General features: G+C 38.1%; 1 long non-coding RNA gene across 1 annotated transcript; it reads left to right on the top strand.

Moving 5' to 3' along the window:
• Positions 1 to 15,693: 15,693 nt before the first annotated feature.
• LOC139827740 (uncharacterized) lies at positions 15,694 to 20,251 on the top strand. The gene is made up of 3 exons (XR_011738660.1): positions 15,694 to 15,779; positions 18,310 to 18,505; positions 19,624 to 20,251. It is a non-coding gene; the product is annotated as an uncharacterized lncRNA (long non-coding RNA).
• The last annotated feature ends 5,109 nt before the right edge of the window (positions 20,252 to 25,360 follow it).

Here is a 25,360-nt window from a genome sequence, read left to right on the forward strand (position 1 = left end):
ACCCATATGAATACAGCAGTGTTACTATAGTAGCTGTTGTACTCCTCATTGGCATGTCATCTCTTACTCAAAAAGATGAATAGCAATGAGTGGAATTCTCAATTCTTTATTCTTTCCTTGTTCACTGATTTATTCTCTACCTCCTTTAATGATTATGATTCTCTCATTATGCATCCAATGACATTCATGCATAGTGAGAAACTGATATTCTCTGTGTTCTGATAAAGTTACTAAAATGAAAGCTAATTATTAACTCTATTGAATATCAGCTATCTGTAGATCATGAGTGAGATAGATTTATGTATCTCCTTTTTTTCAAAGAAACATTATGTATATTCCAGATCTGAATGCACTAACTGGAAGTTAAGGCATACAGAAGTTTTCATACACTACCTTGTCTGAGTAAATGCATGTTCAACCACCACTGTGTTAATGGATTCATGCATTCCTAATGATTTTGGAATTAGTTTGTATACTGGGATGCATGGACTTCATTTACTGGAGTGGCTAGCTAGCAGGCTTTGTTAGCCTAAAGGCTGTGGGCTTTTGTGTATGCATGTGCTAGACATCCACTGCAGATTCTCAAATTGCATTGACTTTCTTGCCAAGATGGCAGGCAGCTGTCAATGTGGACACTAGCAAACACAGATGGAGCAAGTCATTCAGGAAGGGATGTGATATTTGCCAGTTCAGACTTCCAAGGAGCTTAGCAGGTCAGCAACTACCACAGCCCCACATTGCCTTATTCTCAGATCAGCATGATGAATCCCGCCTAGGAGACTAAACTAATCTCTTTCAGGTTCCCCAGACTGTAGATATTTCTGAATTTTCCTTTCTTTAGCCTTTTGTTTTCCTCCTGCTTTGTACTGAAAGTTAACTACAACAGCAAGAATGTATTAGGCTACTAGGGATACTGTCGTCAATTCATCCTGTCCTGCTGGCACACGGTGCAAGCTGCACAAAGAAGAAACCCCTGCCTCACTTCTGGAATGAGTCAACAAGGGGGTTTATAAAATGTGGTGTCTGTGCACACACACAAACCCACATGCATAAGTTGGAGTTGCTCTTGTCCTGATTTCAAGATAAATGAAAATCTACTGTTTGAAGCCACCACTTGCCAAAACACTATACAATCTGCCCCTGTCAGTCCAAGGAGTTATTAACTACTCTCCAAGTACTTCCACATCTCCCAGTGCATGGCATGCAGGTGGCTTTCTCCAGCTGGCTAGATGCATGATTCATTGCTTCAAAAGCAGCTACTACGCACTCTTCTGCAGTCAGCCAGAAGAAGAATCCTGCCCCATTCCTGGAAAATTCAGCTTGGGGCACTCTTCTTGTATGAACAACTCCCACTGTGTCTTGTAGTAGGGGGTAGGGGATGTTTGAGGATTAATCCTGTCCTTACTAAAGTACCTCTGTTGTTCATTAGAGTAAAGAAAGGAGCCTCAAATACCTTCTGCACCTATGGCTTTTGTCTGTCAGTGCAACTCTATCCTGCCATGCTATTGGACCTGTCCTTTTTTGACCCAACTCTACGCAGTGATTTCTCCCAGCCATGTAACCATTAGCTGGATACTGGGTAGCAAAATATATTGTGTATCCTCTTGTAAGATTATTCAGTGTGCGAATAAATTTTGATGGCTGGGCAAAATACCAGTTTTATCACACTTGTGCTGTGGTGGTATAAGCCATCAACTGGAGAGGAGTACTTCTATATAATAAATCTCCAGGCTAAGTAGGCTTGAATCTCTCATCTGTAAAATACAGAGATATAGTATTCCTAAATTAAAACCAGATTTGGATTATCCCATAAAGATTAAAGGTCATATCAAGTCTTTTACACTTCTTCAGCATAACTTTAGCCATTGACATTAGGGCTCTAATGTTCCAAACCCTCTACATTTTGTATGGAAAGAAACTGTTCTCATTTACCCTGTGTTTGAATCAGGCCCAGAATACTCAATAGCTGCAAAGCACCTGTTTCTTCTACTGAAATAGTGGGTGGGTATGTCATCTGCTGTATGAACTGTTCAGAAACAGTGCTCTCTACCTTTGAAGAGGTTGTTCCCAAACTGTCCCCTCAGGACACTGTAACTGACTATAAAATCATATCACTTTCACAGTTTTGCCATCTATAAGGTTAAAAGCTGATGATATCTGAGATTTTGATGACAGTGATAGTGCTCCAGTGCTTTGGGAACCCCTTCTTTGAAAGAAGGAGACAGCAAAATCTTTGCGGATGAAACTAGGCCAACACAAGTAATTGATTTTATTGGTTCAGCAGTAGAATTTTTAAATAAAAAGTAGTACAGATCAAAGGGAATAAAACCCCCTAATTTTTACTTTGCAAAGCAAAACACCCAAAAATGTCACTTTGTGTTGCATGGGATGTTCTATTCCACCTGAAATGAAATACATCATTTTTTCAGGACATGGGAAAAACGAAAAAGCAAAGAAGGATGCATTAGGGTTTCAAAATGTTAAAAAATAATTGCCCAACTTCCCTTAAACAGACAGATAAAATGTATCACTAGTAAATATCAAAGACAGAGAATAGATGGCCAAAATGACCCCTGAGAAAGAAATGGAGAGTGTCCATTTAATGTTTGTATGCTTGAGTCCATCATTCTTCAATACACATCCTAGCAAAAGGCTGGGTCTTAATTATGTGGAAAGTGTCTTCCTGCTGGTGTAAATTACAATTAATAGATAAATATTTCTGAACAGTAAATTTTCCTATGCTGTGTTCAGTAAGATTTTTCCATCTCCAGTTGGTTAGCAGGTAAAGCACACATTTTTACTGTAGTTATATTTTTGCTCCTCAAAGGATTTGGTAATCAAAAATAGAAAAATTCTCATATTTCAATCATCAGAAGAATCAGTATCAATCAGAAGCCACATCTGCTGCCAGAGGAACACGGGCTGTTATGAATGTCATGGAAAGTTGAACAAAGTTTGAACAAAGATTTTGTGTTTGTTAAAACGCATTGCAGTGCCACAGGTTGAGAGAAAGGGAATTGTAAGCCACATCATAATTACCTAGGAATTTGATATAATTTTTTTTCCAGTTCTTTACTATGCTCCTTTAGCTGGTTAACTGGTTCCACCTCTTTTCTCATTTTGTCATTACTGGCTATGTCATCTGTACTGATTATATCCCTCCTTGCTTTGACTGTGGGAATCTTTGCCTTAGATAAATATGAATATTGCCCCATGAGTGTTCTTGCAATTATTAGGCTAGATTCATTAGTAGATATTTGTAGGGCAACAGCTAAACGGTTCCTAAAGGCTAAATTATACATATATATAATCTATAGGTAAAATCCACGGTGGAAAAATCCATGGTGGCATCAATGATTTTTTAATTATTCAGTCTACTTGCAGCAGATTGTATTTTAAGGCTTGAGATAATGTCAAAGGAGACAAGCTGAAGCTCAACATACCTGAAGTTAGTGACTGGATCGGCTACAGTGACTAGCAAAGCTGTGATACCCGAAATCATGAAATAATACGCTCCAATATTCCTTTCATGACACAGGTCATAAAAAAACCCAGTCAGAAAAAAATACCGGGTACAGAGAAGTTAGGAATGTTGTCAGATTTCATCTAAGAACTTTTCAGGTATAGTGACATAGTGCAAAAAGAAGTTGCTTAAGACTACAATGAATAACTCAAAGTGTCAGCAGAATGAAGGGAAATAGTTCTACATTCATTCTCATCAGGTTTTGTCCTTTCTTAATATTGTAAGGATGTCAAAAATGTCAGAAATTGTAATTTTATCAGTTTGTCTCTTACATAATTTATTTCTTCTTCTTTATAAGAAGGAGAAGAAAGAAGATTATATCAAATTGACAGCCGTATCACTGTACTTTATCATTGTGTTAGATTTTGATACCTTTATTTCCAAATGCGGGAGGAGTTCACTACTGTTTCTAGTCTACTTTAAAGCCTACTGTTCAATAACACTTCATATGGATATTGAAAGAGCTTGGCTGCATTTAACATATTGTCTTATTCAGTAATTGTTAGTTATCAAACTACTATTTCCATCTGCTAAGACAGATTTCTTTTGGGATTTCTCCTTTTTAGAAGTACCTCTATCAGAAAACTCATTGTTGCATAGTCTTAATTATGTTACATATCAAGCTTGTAACACAAAACTGATTTCAAAGTGAAATGCAATCATTATTTAATAAAACTCATCAGTGTATCACAGAATTATGGAATTGTTAATGATGGAAGGAACCTTTCTAGATCACCTAGTCAACCCCCCCATTGCTGAAGCAAAGTCAGATAGAGTGGGTTGCCCAGGATACTGTGCTGTCTGGTTTTGTGGACATCCAAGCACAGAGGTTTCAAAATGTCTCTTCAGCAGCCTGTTCTGGTGTTTGACCACCTCACTGTAAAAAAGTGTTTGCTTATATTCAGATAGAATTTAATGTGTTTCAATTTGTGCCTCTTATCATGTCACTGGGCACCACTGAGAAAGATCTGGCTCCCTCCTCTTCATATACAGGGTGCTAACTAAAGATAGGATCCATCTCAGCTAAGTTAAAGGTCTGAAAAATAGGCATATGTGCCATCTCATTCTAGAATGAGTGTCTCAGAACATGATGATGGTTGCCATTTGTAGATGGATTTTTTTTCATTGACTATTAAGGGAGCCTATGACAGTGAGTATAGATAAAAGTGATTAATTTCTAAGGAGGTGAAGACAGTAAATGTAATCTCTCTCTTTTTGTTTGTTTTTGTTTGTGTTTTGCATGATGATGATCTCATATATATATGGGATATATGGGGTATATAGAGTATTTATGATTATTTACTAACTTCATTTAACACAGCAAATTGGTTACAAAGAATTGGTTATTCTTCCTTCAACCTATAGTGGTTAGCTACGATTTAGCAAATTAAATGCATGAATTCTTGTACTTTGGTACTCCCTGAATGACAGTTTAAAGCAATTCTAGAACAAATTATTAAATATTTAAAGATAACATGATGAATTTTGTGAGTATTGGAACTGAGCTTCCAGAAACAGAATTAAATTTATCTGAGAGAAACAAAGGGTTGACAGTGGCCTCTGGAGATAGGCTTTGGGAGTCGGATTGGAACAAAATAAGTGAGTCTTGACCAAGCTGGACTCTTTGTTGACTCTACATATATTATGAGAGAAACTAACCAGCAAAACAAAGGAACACAATGGCTGTGAGAGCCATAAATGCCTTTGGGTGATGAACCTTCCATCTCTTCATCCATTGTGTGCATATTTGTACAGAAAGGCAAAAAAGAAGGAAGTGGTAGTGCTAATTGTATCATGATGGCAGCAATCATTTGCTCAGATTTGGGATAGACTTGGAATTTCTATGTGTTCTGCCAATAGTAGAACCTATATCAAAACTTACCGGAATTATATTTTAAAATGTAAAAGCTGTTTTAAAAATTGAAAAGCTTATACACAAATGGAAATAGGTTTTGATTTGTATGCTTTGTGGAATGCATCTTTGAATTAGTCAGAAGGTAGGCAGCTGTCATCTGTATCAGTCTTCACATCCAAAATAATTCACTTATCATTCACAGCTGAAAATATATGATCTACATTTGTTTTAATGGTGGCTTCCATCTATGTATATCTCTAACATAGTATGTAGGTCATAGTATAGAGTTGTCTGCTTCGTATAGTACATTTTTTCAAGAAAAAGTAAATGGTACTTTGCTGAAATGTAATCCGTTTGTGAGAAGGGTTATGAAGATCTGCAGAGATTAGAAGATCAATAATGACTGTCTCTTCAGATGGGCTTGAATGAACAGTTTCAAGGCCTACAGTTAGCAGTGCATTAGTTACGTAAAGATAAAATCAAGCTATGAGGAGAATGTTATGTGAGCCAAAACCAGGTCACATTTGAACGTTTTCTAAAGACCTTATCAAAGTTACTCATTTCCAAGGATGGTGAAAAATTGCTTGTATGTGTGCAGCTTGCCATAGTCAAACAATGTTGATTTCTAGTGGCATGACATTGTAAACTCCTTGAAGAAAAATAGCAGTAGAAAGCTAAAATGATATTAAAACTCAGTTTATCAAGACCTTTTGGGAAATGGCTGTTAAGAGAGAACACTTCCTGAAAGCTGGCTGTGAATCCTAAGTGCTAACAAAGGAAACATGCTGCATGAGGTGTTAAGCGGGTTTTCCATGTAGTCACTTCGTTTAGCCAAAATTCACCTGAGGAACAGCTCAAACCTCATCCCTGTGTCCTTCCTCTGTCTGAACAGCAATGACAGATTATAACTACTGACTGCTGTTGCAATGTGCCATTTCCTAGTTGTCACTGTCAGATGGAAGTGACACAAAGCAACACAGTATGACTGGGACTGGTTTTTGTTGGTAGCATTTTTCCCAAACTGGAGGTGAATATGGACTGCTGTATGGCTGTAGGAGAGAGGAGGAGGCATTTTGGGAAGCCTGAAGCACTTGTGGCTGTCTTGGGCCCCACTGAGATCAGATTTCTAGATTACGGACACAGTTTGCATGGTCCTGCAGACCTGGGTAGAGCCACAGGCCTCTTGTTCTTCACACTCAGCTCTATCCTGGTGGTTTCAGAGGGATTCTTACTTTGCCCACTAATACTGCAGTAAATGGGCCACATCACTTTGAAAGAGCTTAATCAATCAGCATTTGCAGATATGAATCTATTTCCTGTATTTGCAATATTCATTGTGACTCATTTGTTTGAATAATGCCAGTCACTGATCAGATATTCTCTAAGATGAATAGTGGTGATATAGAACTGCTTTGTTACTGGTCTGTAATTAGTTTTATTGCACTGTTAGAAGCAATGTCTTTCCTTGTTCATCTAATCTTTCTGACTTTTCATCCGAGACAACAGAAAAGTATGGATAATCATTCTCGGTAAACGGCCTGGGTCTAATTTTCCATTTGTGTTTTTGAGAAGCCACCTTCCAGTGCAGCACTGAGCCTGGCTCTCAGCTTCATCCTGTAGACTGGTGGCCTGGAACAGAACAAACTAGTCTTTATATCCTCATTTTTCTAACAAGCTCAGACAAACTTTTTTGATTACTGTTTCAAGCTCACCCAGTAAAACAAAAGTTAATTTAAGTCTGCAAATACCTGATTATTAGGAGAATAATCTGGTTTAGACACACTGGGTGGGGTATTAACAATGTTAGAGCTTTAGCCTTGGATTCGTAACCTTGTCTCCTGTTGACCTTTGAGATACAAGCAACTCTTTCTTCAAAGCCTACCTTGGAGAGCTGTAAATGATTAATTCAGCAACCATAGCTAAATGTTGTCTGCAGAGGACACGCCTTGAATGAGTACACAGCACATGTGACTGAACGAAAAGTAGATGGAAAGTTACAATGCTTTTGAATTAAGTAGGACCATAGTTTCCATGATATCCACAAATGTGAGATGACTTGATGGTAAACATATTTAAAACATAGATTAGGTTCCTAACATTAGTTTCTAACAAAAATGCATAACCTTTCAGATGAAGATCCTGACTGTGGTTTTAACTCCTGACATGAACTCTGATAGAGATGGCAAATAAGGTTAGTATGAGTCACGCTCTACAGGGTTTTTGTTCATAAGCTTTAAGGAAACAAAGGTGAGAGTAGTAGATCTATCATATTTTGAAATGGTCCTAGGGTGATTTAAATTTACTGTCTGAGGTGGTGGTGAGGACACGGTTCTTGCAATTTCTTCCACACAGGGCTCTTTATGATCCCTTGGGTCTATTTCACTGCCTCTCCTGCAGCCTAAGAGACAAACCACATCTCTCTGACTTTTCAGCAAACATATATGTAAGGCTGAGACATTTGGCCTTCCATAGAGAGGTAGCACTGTGTACACCATGTTTACTGGCTGAATTTCTATGGGAGAGCCTATTCTGGGATGTAACTTTCATTTTTACCACTTTCCAGAAATTAGTTTAAGGTATGGATGTACTTCCTTTTCTCTTTTACTTCCAGAAGCACTCAGGGAGGATTTTCAACTGCCAAAACTAAAATTACAAGCAGTGTATCAGAAAAATCTTTTTCACAATGAAATGTAGAAAGCACTCCTTGTGTCACATATATCAACATGAGTCATTAAAGTTCAAAGCCTGGAGAAAACATAGCTAAGGCCTAGTAAACAGCAGCATGCTTACGGTGGTATTATGGAGACCAAATAATTTACACACTTTAAATGCATCCAGGCTAGGAATTGAGCTGAACAGGGATGGGGTTGAAAGTTGTATGGTTGGACAAGAGGTAGTAGTCCAACTCTAGCAATTGGATTAAAAGACCAACATGTTTTACTCTTCAGTCATCCACAGTTCATCTTGCAATTCACTGAGGCAGACACTTTGGCCAGGTGCTGGAGGGGGCTTTTCTGATTGTGTGGCTTTCCATGGAGAGCCAAGTGACAGCCACCTGTGCTCCAGGAATGTGCTCTGCTGTTGGTGAGCAAGGCAATCCATCAATACATGTTCCTTCTGTATAATGTAATACAAGTGTGCAGAAAATAGAAATTTAATTAAATTACCCAGATGACATTATTCATTCTCCTAACAAGTGCAGGTCATTTTACCGATGAGGATATAATTTCTCGAAATCAAACATCCTGTATGTTCCTAAGTGTTTTTGTCGTCTCATAATTAGATCTCAAACTGTTTTGAAATATCTCTCATAACCAAATGGTCATGCAAGCTGGATGTTCCTCCTGCGAGGGATTGTAATGCTTGCACTGGAGATCCTGCTTCAGTCATCACAATTATGTGGAGACCAGTTTTGACTGTAACACCTGTGAGTTAAACTCTTCTCCCTTTCAGAAAGAAGACCTGTATTAAGTGAGTAAATCCCCGCCTTCGCTTTCATCTCCTTGTGGACGTTTAGATAATTCTACTCCAGTAATTACCCAATATAAACCACAGCTCATAGTTGCCAAAAATTCCTGAAGACAAGAAGAGAATGTGCAGAACAAGCATATGGGACCCAGGAGAATTACACTTCAAGAAGGGAGAAGAACCTGTGTGTATGAGATTGTGGTTTTAAGCAGGCACAAGTACAGACTGTAGTTAAAAGGAGTGGCCTTTCTCTTGCCCTTTTTTACTCCTTGTTTTCCCAAGGCCCTGTACTTATATTCGTGCCATATCCTTTGTGCTGTACCTACTACTTGTGAGGATATCCAGAGGGCTGGATGTGAGGAAAGGAATTCATCTGATGAAACAAACAAAAAAACCCCAACTGAACAACAACAACAAAAAACAGAAATCCAAACCTTCTTTTTGATACCTTAGCTTTTAGGTCTTTTGTGAAATTATTCTATATCCATATAATGAAAACCCAGAAGGGCTGAAATGAGGGCCTGTGTCTGCTATTTGCTCTTGACCTTGCTTAAAACAGATGTGAAACTGTTTCACTCTTAGGGATACACACAATCAAGTTCACACAAGCACTTTTCCAAAAGGACATTTACCAGAGTGGCAAATGCTCTCGTGGATGAGGTGAAGCTACTGCATCCAGTTCTATCACATTACCTGTGGTTCTGTTTGTCTTGCAGACAAGTAGGTTTTTCTTCTTGTCCTGAGAGATCAAAAAACACTTTCAGTTGTCAAATGAGAGAGAAATAGATCTATGTTCCAACTTTAAAAGTAAAATCCATCTGGAATGTTTTTCCTTTTCTGACTGCATGCCCTGGTTTCTAACTACAATGCAGTGCTGCAATATTCACTATGGCAAAGCAACGTCTTGATTCACCTTCAACAGTGCCCAAGCTAAATGCCCAGAATGGCCAAATAAAAGGGCAGTGCAAGTGCTGAAAAGAAGATCTAATGTCTTGCGCTAACATTCTGGTCTCTTGAGCTGTGGCATCAGTTCTGAAGAAGAAAACCCAGCCTCACATCCTGTCTTCTTGGAAAAGTAAATCCTGGGATGATGTCACTTCTGCAGCTCATAGGTGTGTCTTAATCGAAAGACTACAAGCACAATGAGTCTTCCCACTGAGGGCAAAATGAAGTACAGTCCTGCAATGCTTAAGGTGCACAGTCTAGTTCTTTATGACACTGCCAAAAACATTTGATAAACCCGTCCTCATTTACTGAGCTCTATCTGATCATAACTCTGTAGGCATATCACTGCACTGGTAAAACCTGTACTGTGACTCTATAGCTCTCATGAAACCTACAAAGCTAATGATTCTGAGAGAAAATTTAAACTCCAACTCTATCTTTGTTGGCAATCCACACTGCTTACAAGAGTTTTTAGCTACAACATATGAAAATGGCTAGGATGCAGAAGAATGATTTCTGTTATCCTAGATTCTCAAATTTGGCTTTCCTTTTAGGATAAACTGGACTTTCTAGCATTTCATGTTTCTATTCTATTCTATTCTATTCTATTCTATTCTATTCTATTCTATTCTATTCTATTCTATTCTATTCTATTCTATTCTATTCTATTCTATTCTATTCGTCTGTTATAGGGCTAATGAAGTGGTACTTTGGTTTCCCTGTTGATTGCTGATCTGGATTGAGATATGACACAAGGAAAGGGGAGCTGCACTGGGCATTTGTTTCATATGTGGGCTATGGAGAGAAGTAAGCTCTCAGCTTTGGCAGAGGCTTGTCCTTGTCCAGTCACTTGCATAGATGAATCACAGATTTCAAGGCATGACAGCAGACAGATACAAGCCAAGAAGTCAATGAAGTTCTTCCTGGAGCTGTATGAATACCAGGTGGCATAGAGAACACAGAGTGAGAAAAAGACAAAAGGAAAGGACATGCACACATGCAGGAAATGGGGACAAGAGAGATGGAAGCACAGTGGTGTTGCTAGTAATACTTTGTACTATCTGCCTGGGTGTGAACCCCTCCATTCCACATCACTGGATTAATTCTTCACTGCCATGGAAGAAGTCACAGTGGATTTGACATTGGTATCTGTGCAGCTGTGAAGATGATGTTGCCATTCTCTGGTGAAATCATTTAAAGCAACAGGACAAAATTAGATTAATTCAATATGAAAATAAAGCTCACATTTTAATAGCAAAAGCTATTAAACACTTGTAGAGATTTTCCAGTAATGCTATGGATTCTTTGTCACTTAGGTTTCAAAAATTACAGCTCAAATAAATACTTAATGCAAGAATTGCAAGATGACAATTTGTGACCTGTGTCACCTAGGACTGTGATGACTCCTGTCCTTTATGGTCTTCCTAACTATGAGTTAGTGCTGTCTGAGTCTAAGGAAGATCTACACCTGCTATAATTTTTGGGGTTATCAGGACTGAGTTAAAAATTTTCTAGTAAGAAGCATAGAGCAAGAAATCATGTCCACTCCCTGTACTTAAAGACAGAGAGCATTCAGTGTGTATGTGTAGGTGTTTGTATGTTCCTCCTCCTACAGCCAAGGTGGCTTTCCTGGACTCCTCTCCTGTAGTCACACGTCCCCAAATCCATGCTTCAGTTTACTGTCTGTTTAGTTGTGCTTATTTTGTTTGTGTAAAATGATGTGGATTAAAGATCCTCATAAAATGGATAAAGATGGGAATTGGTGGCTGGTGGCCAGGGATAATAGGAAGCTCTTATTCTGCTTTTGGCTAGCAGAAAATTGTGTTGGATTGTATCTGTGTGTTTTCTCACCCTGCCCTGGGTTAAGCAAGCCATCAATGGCTAAAGCTTTCCTGAAAGCACAAATGTGTCTTATAAAAAGGTGACAGATGAAAAATTAATTTGAGCAGCATTATGGAACAAACAAGTTTGGAAAGAGAAACTAGATGGCTGGACTATGGGTGTGCACAGACTAATGATAAGCTGGTTTAATGTAAAAAGAAGTAATTGCCTGGAAAGAACTAAAGAAAAGAAAAAAAAAAAAAAGGAAAACATTTATACAGCTCACAAAGTACAAAAAGCACTTTTTTATTTTTAGTAGAGGGAAAGGTTCAGAAAAATTAAAAAAAAAAAGTGACTTTTTAAGCTCCTGAAACTTCTTCAGATGAGTTATATTCCAGCATTTCAGTCAAGTTTAAATCTTCTAATCCTTTTGCTCTGACAAAGTCTCAGAAAGAGTCTCTACTTAGTGGATTTAAAACTGCTGATGTTAAGCTGAATGCTGTACATTTGCATAGAAATGTAGTTACAAAACAAATGCAAATGATTTCAGGGCTGTACAAGGTCTAGCATCAGGCCTCTTTCATTGTCTGACACAACCGAAAAGTTGTGGGAAGATAAGAAGCTACTGTCCTGAAAAAAACTTTTCTCATAAAAATGGAACTGGTCTTTTCTTTCTGTAAGTAATATCCTAAGAATACAGCTCCCTTTAACCAGAGTATTATTAAATCTGGGGTTTGCTGTCATAAACTCTTGGTAGGACTGTTAATTTTACGAGATACTTTTAAACTATTTTAGACTAGTATTTTAAGGATCTATTTTTATATATTGACATAACATGGAAATATTAAGACACAAGTTTATAATACACTGATTGTTTCCTATTATCCTTTGGCAAAATGATTTTTGATGTACACTATTTTTCTCACACAGTTATTATGCACAAAAGGGCATACCGCTTGATGGTGCAGGACTAATACTGAGTGGAATAATTCTGGTCCCCCTTCCTGGCATGGGCTTGCAGTAGGAGGAAAAATGTATGCAATTTTTAGAGGATTTTATAATGGTTCTAGAGTTTGTGGCTGGTCGATTCTAAATACTTCACATAGTGCAGCAACATTGATCAACATGAATGCTTTAATTAAGGGTTGAGGGCTAATGACTGCTTAAAATGAGGATGAACATGATCTCATAAACTCATTGAGAATTTAAACAATATACACTCTATTCAGTCTGATTCAAGTCATGGGAGTCAATTTGGAATAAATAGGTTCTCTAGATGCTAATTAAAGTGTAAATTGCAGATTGCATATATGTATCTCTGGATTTAGAAAAAGGAAACTTTTTAGGTCATATCATGTATCCTATTGCCAACGCAGCTTTGTTTACTGTATTATCCATCTAAAACACTTTTGGTTATAATTTAAAAAATATATGCAATTCTGGCAATACCAAGTAAAGAGTTATTTCCCATACCTTACTGATTCTGTCCATACTATGCAACATTCTAGATTTTTATCTGATTCCTTGTTTTTCAGAGTTGAAAACAGATATATCAGAAAGGGAGAGTTCTCCTGAGATGGGGACTAACTGACAGAGCTTGACATTCAGGATCCCAAGTACATACACTCACAGCCAGCTCAGGAACCCTCCACTTAATGTTTCCCTTAAGTAGTAGTTGTAGGGTCATTACAGTGTACTTTGGCATCAGAAACCCTGCCCTGTTTTTCCACATAGAGATTGCAACTAAAAATGTTAGAATAAATGAATTTTCTTTCAGAGGTATATTTCGTATATTTCATGTCATTTTGTGTATATTGAGCTTAAAAGCATAGTACTGGTACTCTAAGCAATCAAAATAGTGCTGTGTTTTGGCATTTACACAGAATCACAGCATCACAGAATGTTAGGGATTGGAAGGGACCTTGAAAAATCATCTAGTCCAATCCCCCCACCAGAGCAGGAACACCTAGATGAGGTTACACAGGAAGGCGTACAGGCGGGTTTTGAATGTCTCTGGAGAAGGAGACTCCACAATCCCCCTGGGCAGCCTGTTCCAGTGCTCCGTGACCCTCACCGTGAAGAAGTTTCTTCTAAAATTTAAATGGAACCTCCTGTGTTCCAGTTTGTATCCATTGCCCCTTGTCTTACCATTGGTTGTCAACGAGAAGAGCCTGGCTCCAGCCTCATGACACTCACCCTTTATATATTTGTAAACATTAATGATGTCGCCCCTCAGTCTCCTCCAAGCTAGAGAGATCCAGCTCCCTCAGGCTTACCTCATAAGGGAGAATGCTCTACTCCCTTAATCATCTTTGTTGCCCTGTGCTGCACCCTCTCCAGCAGTTCCCTGTCCTTCTTGAACTGAGGGGCCCAGAACTGGACACAATATTCCAGGTGTGGTCTCACCAGGGCAGAGTAGAGGGGGAGGAGAACCTCTCCCAACCTACTAATCACACCCCTTTTAATACAGCCCAGGATGCCATTGGTCCTCCTGGCCACAAGGGCACAGCGCTGCCTCACGGTCAACCTGCTGTCCACCAGGACCCCCAGGTCTCTTTCCTCTACACTGCTCTCTAACAGGTTGTTCCCCAACTTATACTGGAACCTGGGGTTGTTCCTGCCCAGATGTAAGACTCTACACTTGCTCTTGTTAGATTTCATTAAATTTTTCCCTGCCCAACTCTCCAGCCTGTCCAGGTCTCGCTGGATGGCAGCACAGTCTTCTGGCATGTCAGCCACTTCTCCCAGTTTGGTGTCATCGGCAAACCTGCTGACAGTGCACTCTATTCCCTCATTCAAGTCTGAATAATACTAGTCCCAGTACTGACCCTTGAGGCACTCCACTACATACAAGCCTCCATCTAGACTCTGCCCCATTGACCACAACTCTCTTGTTTCTCTCCTTCAGCCGTTTCCCAGTCCACCTCACTACCTGATCATCCAGTCCACACTTTCTCAATTTAGCAGCGAGGATGCTGTGGGAGACTGTGTCAAATGCTTTACTTGAAATCAAGATAGACCACGTCCACTGCTTTGCCATCATCTAGCCACCTGGTTATGTCCTCAAAAAAGTCTATGACGTTGGTCAAGCACGACTTCCCCTTGGTGCAGCCATGTTGACTGTCCCTAATGACCCTCTTATCCTTGATATGCCTTGAGATGGCGCAAAGGATAGGTTGTTCAATAACCTTCCCAGGGATAGAGTTGAGGCTGACCAGTTTATAGTTATGCAGAGCCTCCTTCTCGCCCTTTTTTGAAGACTGGAGTAACTTGGCCCTCAGGCTAATGGCTAAATTGGGATCTTGCCCTTGGTGAGTATATACATTTTTAATAACCTTAAAATATATTCAGACCTGGCCAAAACTATAACCTGTCTTTTATTCAGGTTAAAATTGTAGAAAAGATTCTGCAAAACCCAAACCTTGACCTGTTTGGATCCCTTTTCTAGTACAGGAATGTCCAGAATCTGAAAAATTCTGGCTCTCAGATGGCAAAAATTGATGCTGGGTACTTTAATAAAAGGTCAACTTTTTCCAGGAAATTTTATACAATTTTAAATCCTAAACACCCAAGCTAATATGCTACATATTTCACTGTGTAGTTCAAACATTGGTCACTCTTTAAGAAACAACTTGATCTTGTTTATAATGACTGCACTTTCTCAATTTATAGTAAGAAGATTTCACCCTTATTTACATCAGAACAAAATGCATGGAATCTATACTCCACCATTTCCCCATTTACCTGCACAACTGTTTTTTAGTCCACCTCCAAGGAATGGTTTTCACAGATTACTCTCCCATATGCTTCTTACGGTGTAATTTCAAATTACTGATATGAAGGAGGTTCTTCCGCTCTTCTTTTACATTAGCAATGGGAGAGAAAGGAGAGAAAAATGTTTCTGAAAAAGTTGGAATCTAATAAAAAATTCTAAAGTAATCTACTAAAGAATAACTGTGTTGGAACAACAGACAGTGATGGAACTGAGTGTTATGGTGGGTGAAAGTAATAAAACTTGAAAAACAAGCAGTTATTAGAGCCTGTGCTGGTTTTTAGGGTGTCCTTGAACTTTCTTCTCCAGATTAACTCAATTTACAAGACTGAAATAAAACCCTCCTTGGGTCCATGATGGTGGTAGCATCTGCCATTCATTACACACCTGAGCAGGTAAGTTCTAAGCTGTTTTTACATGTCTATTTCATAAAGATTAACAAGAAATTACGTTTTGAGATAGGCACTAGTGAGTCAAAATTTAGGGAAATGATTGTGAGAGCAATGTTTTACTTCAGTACTATGTAAGGTGGCATTCTGTAAACTGATTTTTTTCTTAGGCGCAAAAATGTTCCCTAATGTTGCCTAACAGTTATGTAAGTCATAGGTAGGTCTGCATATGAGAAGTGACAAGAACTCAGACTTTTACATCTCCTCTTTGGCTTCTCAGAGAGTAAATCTTTAAATCATCTTTAAATATACTGGCTATGCGCCAGTAGCAGATTGGTCCTATGCATGTGTATGAAAATTTCAGTCCTTTCTGGGTGGTTAAGAAGCTTATATAGTTCCTAATGACTTCTATGACAACTAGATGAAGTTTTGGTGTCAGGCACCTTATATAAAATTTTGCTTCATTTCTGAATTTGACTTCATGCAATTTCTCAGCAATACTGAAACCTATGATGCAGTAAAAAGATTGAAAACAAAACAAAAATAAGGAGGAAGTCCTATTTTCTTCTTTTCACCTCTAAAAATTCCAACCCCCAAAGAAGCTTCCTGAATGAGGAGAAATGGCTTTGGTAGGGATATCAATTTTTTTACTTGTTAAAATTGGCAGCTAAATGCCCAACTTGAATATGCACAATGAAAGCAATTATACCATAGGATATTTCTCTCATTATGTCATCTGTTTAAAACATCAGGCAATACTGATTGCCACTGGTCTGTATACTTTGTTGTTTCACAAATAACATAGATAAATAATGAAAAATAGATCTTAATGTGAAATTAATTTTTATACTCAGACTCTGTAACATCTTTTATTTCCTATGCTGTAAGCTGCTCAGGAACACTCCCAATCGCAGGCACTCCAGGTAATAAAGCTAATGCTTGCTTTAAAAAGTACAGGAAATTCAGGGAAACCAGACCAATTTTTGCTAAATTAGGCTTTAACATTTGTAGATTTTATTGTTAATTTACCTGATAGATTCAGAATTTAAGTAATAACATACGGGCTAAGGCAAACACCCTGATGTACATAAAAATATGTTCTTGAGGAAAGCATATTAAAAGGATTTGGTTCCATTTTCACAGCTGTAATTTATAGACTACACAGGGCATTTTTAATGGGTTGTATCAGACATCACCAGGCTGCTATATGTGGCTAGTATTCAAGTCTCAGTTCTACCAGAAGAACTATTCCCCAGAGTTTTCTGGTTTTCTTTCTCTTTGTTCTCCAGAACATGGGAATTAAAGTTACAGTGGTAGTCCTTATCAATACCAACAAAATGGTGAAAGATTAAAACATCTTGAGAAAAAGGAGGGGAGGGCGCACATTTTCCATAAACTAGTTTGCACTTTATGCCTGCACTACTGTACTTTTCGAGCTGCACTCTTCTGTAACCCAGTTTCTAATAAATAAGTCTTTGGGTCAGATTTCCATATTTTTACTTAATGTGAATGGTACCTACTCCTTGGGTAAGCTAATTGGAATCCAGCAATTGTGTCAAGTTTATCTTTCGAGTTGCAAATGCTCATTTAACAACTTAGGTAAAGACAGTGAAATGAGGTCCTTTTTCAGCTTGAGGCATTTTGTTATTCACTGCTCTTCCCCCTCTAAAAGGATCTGTGAAGTACAGGGACGCTATGAATCTCTGCCACAAAGCATGTAGGGAGCTCAAAACAAGCTGAAAATGCATTGCTTTACAGCATTTCAGGCATGGCCTTAAACAAACAAACCTGCTCCACTTGTTCATCTCAGCATTTCACAGCTTGGTTCAGTGATGTCCAGATGGCATCTCCAAGGCAAAGGACCAGGTCCTCCTTCAACCACTGCCTTTTCCAGAGAAGAGGGGAGCCACTGCATGGGCTGTGCACCATCTCCATGGTGAAGTGCTTTGCTCCTGGATGAAGGGAGGCAGTCCTGTGGAAACACACAGGGCTGGACTGTGTTACTAATTCTATAGGAAGTTAAAGATATATGGGTTCCTGTCATGATGGTGATAATAATTAAACTATGTTATTTTGATATTTTGATACCAGTTTTTCCACAAGGAGCGTCTTTAATTAGGCTAAAGTTTTTTCATGTCTCTGGAACTTTATTTTCTCCCCAAGAGAGAAATCTCATTGTCATAGCTGACCCTGAACTTTTTCTTCCACCAGCTTCTCCCTCTGGTTTATCACTACGGTTGGATCCTTGCCAGAGTTTGCCCTCACCCTGACCCTGTCTTTGACGAAATACTTGTTTATGCCTTTCTAAGTTCTCCATTCAGCTAATGCAATCCCTTCTTTTAAATTCCCTCCTGAATGGTCTCCTTGAGTTGACTGGATTTAATTCAGTATTGCCAGGAAAGCACAAGATGCATACTCCTGTTGTAATAAGCTTATTTGGTATTGAATAAAGAGTGGCAAGCTGAGGATATAGGATTACAATACTTTTTTACTTTTTTTTTTTTTTTTTTTTTCCTAACATGGTCTCTTGTTTCAGCTGTCAGAGCCCTGTTTGGATGGATTGTTACTGAATGTGCCTCGGGTGGCAGAGACCCAGCCAGATGCAGGAGATGAAGTTTGGTTTCTGCAGGAGGCGGCAGGCAGGTGGGCAGGCTGACAGCAACACCAAAGCCTGGAAGAAGGGCAGGGGGTGCTGGTGGTCACTGGGCCTGAGGGGCTGTCAGCTTGCACAGGTAATTCAGACAACTCCAAGCTCAATAGCAGGTGCTGTTTGGAGGGTAGAGGGGACCTGCAAGAGGAGTCTTTGCTGGGGAGTTTTTGGCTGTGGGGCAGTAGTAAGAGGGAGGACTGGATGAACTGGGAGGATCTGCAGTAAACAGGTATTTAAACTGGGACAGTAAAGTGAGAACATGTTACTCATAGCAGTGTGCTTTTGAGGACATTAGGTCTTTCCTTTAATACAAAGAGATTGTGATCCCTTTTAAATTAAGTTAGTTTCCATGTATAAGTCCAGTTCTGGGGTGAAAGAGAGGGAGGACGGCAGGGAGTTATTGAGGTGAGAGGGGAGGATTAAGCAGAAATGAGGTTGGGAAAATGAAGGGATATGAGATATGAAGACCATGGGATATGGGATATGAAGACTATGCAAAGGGTGATTCTGGGGCAGTGTCTGTGGAGGTGGGCAACTGTGAGACTTAAGACAGAAGGGACAAGGAAATGAGAATATTTTCAGAAGGGAAATAGGAGAAAATACTGCTTCTCTGGAGCAGTAATCATCTCTAATTGTAGAGTTCTCTAATCTAATTCCTATTCCACTCACAATTAGTTTGGAGGTCCCTGTAAAATATTTCTTTTGTTCTCCTTATCTCAACAACAATGAGAGACTCCCAGTGAAAAAGGCCTTGCAATGGGAATAAATTGACTTTGTGGTTTTTCAAGACCTCTTTCAATGAAAAGACTCTTTCAGGGACCAAGCCTAAATTCAAATATTCCTGGCAATGCTAAAAGTAAGAGAGCACATCACTATTCTTACTCAGCTGTCCTATTGACTCCAATGTGTTCCACCCAGCCCACTCTTTGATACAGGACCTTATTGCTTTCTACTTTAATCCAGTCTACTACTTCTTGAGTTGAATTTTCCCAGAAGGGGACTAGACAAGATGAGTGACCGAACACATTGTCTTGGTTTTAGGGTTCAACAAAAAATTTTAATTCAAACAGTTGCATTTTATGTTACTAGATTACAGTTCCTAAGTATCAGGCATCTTGGGCTATATTTAGATCTACTGTCTTTGATGTTTTAGTGCCATAAAAATGTTTGCTAACATATTTTTCTTATTTCATTTTACAGACAAAATTATGAGATACTGTTTTGGGTGGTCATCCATTTTCATCTTTGTGTAACTTAAAACTTCTTCAGAATGACCCTTGTATCTGCCAATGAGACAGGAAGATTGCTGTTGTAAAATCATGTTTTGAAGCTGCCCCAGATTACTAATCACTGAGCAAGATCTTGTTAATGCACTTTTTTTCTATAATAAAATTTAAGCTCCAATTGTATTTATAGTGGACAAATATCTAAATAATTAAAGCCACCAATTAAGCTGTTATCAATTACTGCTCTTAACTGTATCAACAGAAACTACAAGATCCTTGTTATGTTTCTTCTGTTTACTAATGGAGGACATAGTTTCCATGAGCTGTCAGTCAAGCTCTTTTTAGAAAAAAATAAGTCATAATTGAAATTTTCCTCCTGTAACATCAAAGTAATTGAAGAAGTCTTTAAAACATGTAAGTGAATTGTACTGCTTTGATTCTTCTTGCTTCAAATCCAAGCTATATCTTAGAACATTAGTGCTCTTTATTTCATTGTAATCCACAGAAGTAAAAATAATATAGCCTCTTCCTACTGAACAGAGGAAATACTCTTATAAGTAATAGCAATATTACAATAGGTAATCAGCATTATCCATGCATAAACTGTCTTAGAAATGAAGAATTTTATTTCGCAGTTTCAAAGTCTGTCTTGGACTTGCATAGTGATCTTTATTACATTACTTACTTTATTACATTACTTACTTTATTACATTATTACATATTTATTACATTATGTCACCTTATGTGACTGTTTCTCCATTGTAAAAATGCATCTGCTATGAAATATTTTGAAATCTAAGGTCATGAGGTGCACACATTTCTTATCACTATTCTCATTGGAAGAAAATTTTGAACTGTGAAGGAATTTTACTGAGTGAATTATTCTCACTGATAAATAACGAGAATTGTTGTAAAACTTTCTGAATAATTTCTCAGATATGTGGAAATTAGAGTATCTCAAAAAATGTAGATCAGAAATTCATAGTAATTGTAACCATAAAAATCCATATACAAAACCAAGTTCAGAATGCAGCATAATATCTTTCTGTAATGTTACCATGATAAAATTTCAGTTCATCCCTGGAACTGCATCAGGGACATGATCAGATAAGAAAAATTCATTTTGGAGATATGAAAACTGCTATTTGTAACACACTACAAATGCATGGATCTGATATCCAGTTCATATTTTAACCTCCTCACTGAAATAATAACCTACTTTAAGAGCTTTGATCTAACTTTCTCATCTTTTTAAGAATTCAAATCTTATTCTGGATCTGACATTTGAAATTCAGAGCAATTTTACTTTAACTTTGAATATAGACCAAATTAAATAATTTACAACTTTAAATTACATTCAAGGAGTGCATTGTTGCCACCTATTTTCTTTAATCCAGCCCTCCTAATCTAATGCTTAAGGAACTTGCTTATTGTTCCAATCCTGTAGTGAAAACAAAGATAGAAGTATATCAATATCCCATATCCATTTGATCAAGTCCTGTCCAGATCTTTTTTTTTTTTTTTTTTCCCTACCTTGTTATGCATCCTGCATTTTCCCTTGGCTAAAAAATATTGTGCAAACATAACCTGACCTTTCTATCACCATCTCATGTAAGCCTATCTGAAAATGAGTGTACACAGTGCTGAATATATGCATCTGGAGGAATTTTGGCTTGCAAGATTGTTAAGATTAAATGCATGTAAAAAAAAAAAAAAGTAGAAAATGCATTAAAAAATTAAGTGTGTATATAAACGCGTAACATTTTAGATCTTCCACTCTCCAGCTCGGCTGCTACTGAATGGTAGAAACATCCAGTAACATTGATATTTTTTTCAATGACAGCTCCTTGAAAAGTTCAAATTTTGCTCTGCAGAAACATTTTAGGTTTGTAAAATGAAGTTTTTCAGATCATGGTCTTTCTCAGCCTGAGTTCATCAGGTTCTGCTGCATGTGATGTGGCAAAAGGGCTTTTCCTACAGAGCACAATGGTGGCTGTTTCCCTTCAGAGAGAGACTGCAGGAGGACTGGTCATGGCAGTCATCTTGTTTACCTTGTGCTCAGCAGTTAGCTTCCTTATTCTGGTTTGACTTTAATTTCTTCTCTTAGCTGACAGGATCACGCTCCATTTTCCCATAGAGGTACCTCACTCCCAGGACACAGGGTGCTGGATACTGTTTATTTGTTTGTTTGTTTCATTTTGAAGGAAAGAAAAACATTGAAACAGTCTCCAATTTCTCTTTAATGTTAATACATGCTGAAGTCCATTTCCATCTCACACCAGACTTCCCAGAACTGACTCAAAAAAAAGATTATGATAAATGTTGACAAGTGAATGAAGGGAAATCTGAAATATTAGTATTTAAAGAGGGCAAGTTTTGTCTCTTTTAAACTCTGGAATTCATAATCCTTTAGAGTAAGTCCATGCATGTAACAACAACAATCTTCCCTTAATCTCATGTTAGCAAGCATTTACTAGCATAGTAATTTTTTTTTAATGTAAACAGAACCGTTCACAGTAGGTACCAAGGTACTTTGGATGTCATTGGAGATACTAAGCACTCAGATGGAGAAGGCACAGAGCAACATGATCTGACTTTGAACTTGGCCCCATTGTGAAAAAGGAGTTGGACTTTCTGACCTCCAGAAGTCCCTTCCAAACTAGATTATTCTATGATTTTTATAACTGCTAACTTGTGTTAAAACTGCAATTGCTCTTTTCACACCCAGATTTCATACAGTGTCTATGGAGTTAATCCTGACTGACTAGCACTTACCTCTAAAACTGAGCAGTCTGGTTTTGGATTCAGAATTTTTACCTCTCAATATGAATTTTAGCTTGCCTAATTTGTAAGGTGAGCTAAAAATGGTACGGGATGCTCAAAGGCCATGAAGAATAGTGTGTTCAGAATGGTCACTAATTGCTGTCTTCAAGCCAAGACATAACCCAAAGCTGAACTGGCAAATGGAGAAGCTGGTTTAAGGTACACTTAGTTCAGCCTAAATGCAGACAGCCCCTTCCAGGGGAGACTTGCTCTGCCCTTCCCAGGCTACATGTTCCTGCCATGAGAGCAGTTGTGCAAACACAGAATGGGACAGACCTATTTGCATCCTTAATTTAATCCTCTACAAAAGGCGGTTAACTAGCAATATGATAGGACTAGCAATGTGTTAAATCAACATAACCTTCTTTAGCATTAACATCTTCTTCCTTGAACAAATCAATTTGTGGTTTTAATCAGTAACATACACACAAGCTCTTAATTCTATTGTTCTCCCTTAAACATAGTATACGTTACTTTACAGATTAAAACGTAAGAGTTTATCAGGTAGCCTAAAAGAAAGTCTTCAGAATACAGTTGCAGGAGCCAGCACAAGTGCAATCCTATACAGCATATTTACCTCTTGTGCTGATGGACTAGGATGTTTTCAACTCTGGACGATCTGACACAGGATACCCTACAACTTTTACTCATCCCTCAGCGGATCTTGTAACTTAGTGCAGGACATGGGAAGGAAGACGAGATTTCAAGGTTCTCAGTTTCTTGAGATATAAGACTTGCAGAACACAACTTTGCAAGGTTTCATGCTGTTGGTGATTGCAAGAGCAATCACATGGCATCTTTCGCTCTCTTTGAGGCTGTCCCCTGTATTAGCTGACTTCCCTAGGCTGGTTGTCTACTCATCTTTGAAAAGTCATCTAGGCCTATTCTTTCCTTGCACCAAAGGAACAGTTCTAAGATTTAACCCATGGGCTTGCAATGTTAATTTTCAGAGGCTATCTCAGGTGGAGTGATACAGTCACTCTTTTAATTACCAGATAAGCTCTAGGAACATGTCCTTACCTGACTCAGAGTATCAACTCCTACAGAAGCGGTAATGAGAGACTACTTCAAGAAAAATGACTTCTAGTGGGATTCCTGTGTATAATTCTACAAATTTCTCCAAGGTGCCCCAAATCACAGATTTACTGGAGAAAGGTTGTACAAATAAACCCTCTGCAAAAAGTTAAAAATAAAAACAATTCTAACAATTTTCCACAAGACCTGTGCTGGGGGAAAAAAAAAAAAAAAAGAGTCTGTCATATTTTAGCCTACCTCTTCACCTAACAGTGAAATCTCAACATTACAGCTTTTCCATCCTCAGTACGTACATATTTTTGTGCACATTGTAATAAACACATGGGGCCATGATACTGTCAGAAGTTTTTCCAGTCCAATGATACAAAATTTCAGTCTTCCAAGTCCTATACCCTGCAGACCTCAAATTAGTCTCAGATGGCTTGACATGGTCTAATACTGCTCTTGTATGTTTGTGAAAGTTCAGTGAATTGGTTATTACTTATGCTTGGTTAATAACAGTGTAGACAGAATTGACATGTTTTAAACAACTTGTGGTCTGAGTAACTATTGCTTTTTTTTCTTTTTTTTTTTTTTTTGAGGTAAAGTTTTTCCACAGGAAGACTGATTTTCTTTTTGACATTGTTTAACTGTATTAAGGGGGCTTTTCAATTTTTTTTTTTTTTTTTTTTTTTTTTTCCTCACACCTGCTTTTGGTTCTTTTAGGCCTGGGGGGCTGGTAAACCAGTTGTTTACCTTAGCTCTGGTCATTCTGAATGCCTATTCTTCCTCTTATCTCTCCTGTGGTATCCTCTCCATCTGTTCAGTAAGCACTAAGAATTTTCAGCCTTATCTTTTAAAACCATCTTCAGGAGCAGTTTTGCAAATGTTTTCTGGAAAGGACTTGGCACTTAGAAAGTCCAGCTGCAAAACCATTTAACTGAGATTTCAGGGGAGAACAGAGAGAAATGAACATGAACTCTACTGCATTTTTTTTTGCCTCTCTTTTTTTTTTTTTTTAGTATAGAATTCTTCTTGGTGTTTTCACTCAGCTTTAGTCCCCTCCAACTACAAAAAGGCAACATTTTGAGAAAAACTGTGAGGTGAAGGGCAAAGCTAAATCTGTAACTTCAAGTAAAGTGCACTGCTTTGAATTTACTCCACCAATTGGTATGTAAACTGAGCACTATTAAAGGAGGCGTACATGATCTGTAATACGAGTATCTGTACAAGCAGTACATGTAATATTTTATAAAGATGAATTAACACAGCTTATCTGCATTCCTTTTGCTTCCTGATTTTCAAATGGATCCCTGAAATTAGATTGACTACTGTGAGATTGACTATTTATTTGGCTTTCTGAACACACCTTCAAGCAGGTTTAGCACACCAACATAAATTTGCTCTATAAAGCCATTAATAGATTGTAATTAACAAACAGCATAGTAAATCATCTGGTTTATAGCTGGATGTCTTACACATTCTGACTTGTCTGAAGGAAGGAGACTGTAACAGTAAAGGACACCCTGTTATACAGATCACCATCTTTCCAGATACGGGTGCCATAAATTATAGGAAATGGGAGAAAGAAACAAGAGCTGATCAAAATTGCCTCAATTATTATGAGAATTATGGCATTTCTAAGTGTGTCTGTATCCTGAATTAGGGCAAATAAAAGCTAAAATCGCCTTGTAAAGGAGTTACATGTCAGTTTAGATATGTTTCTAAAAAAGTTACTCACCAAAGTCCTTTAAACAAGTGGTAATGGGAAAATAGGGAAGCTTTTCATGTGGATAAAACTAGTTAAAATAAAAGAAAGTCAAAGTAGAAATATGTGATCAGCTTTAAGTGGAATGACAACAACGCTGAAGTCC

Source organism: Patagioenas fasciata, chromosome 3 (assembly GCF_037038585.1).
Source record: "Patagioenas fasciata isolate bPatFas1 chromosome 3, bPatFas1.hap1, whole genome shotgun sequence".
NCBI classification, from domain to species: domain Eukaryota; kingdom Metazoa; phylum Chordata; class Aves; order Columbiformes; family Columbidae; genus Patagioenas; species Patagioenas fasciata.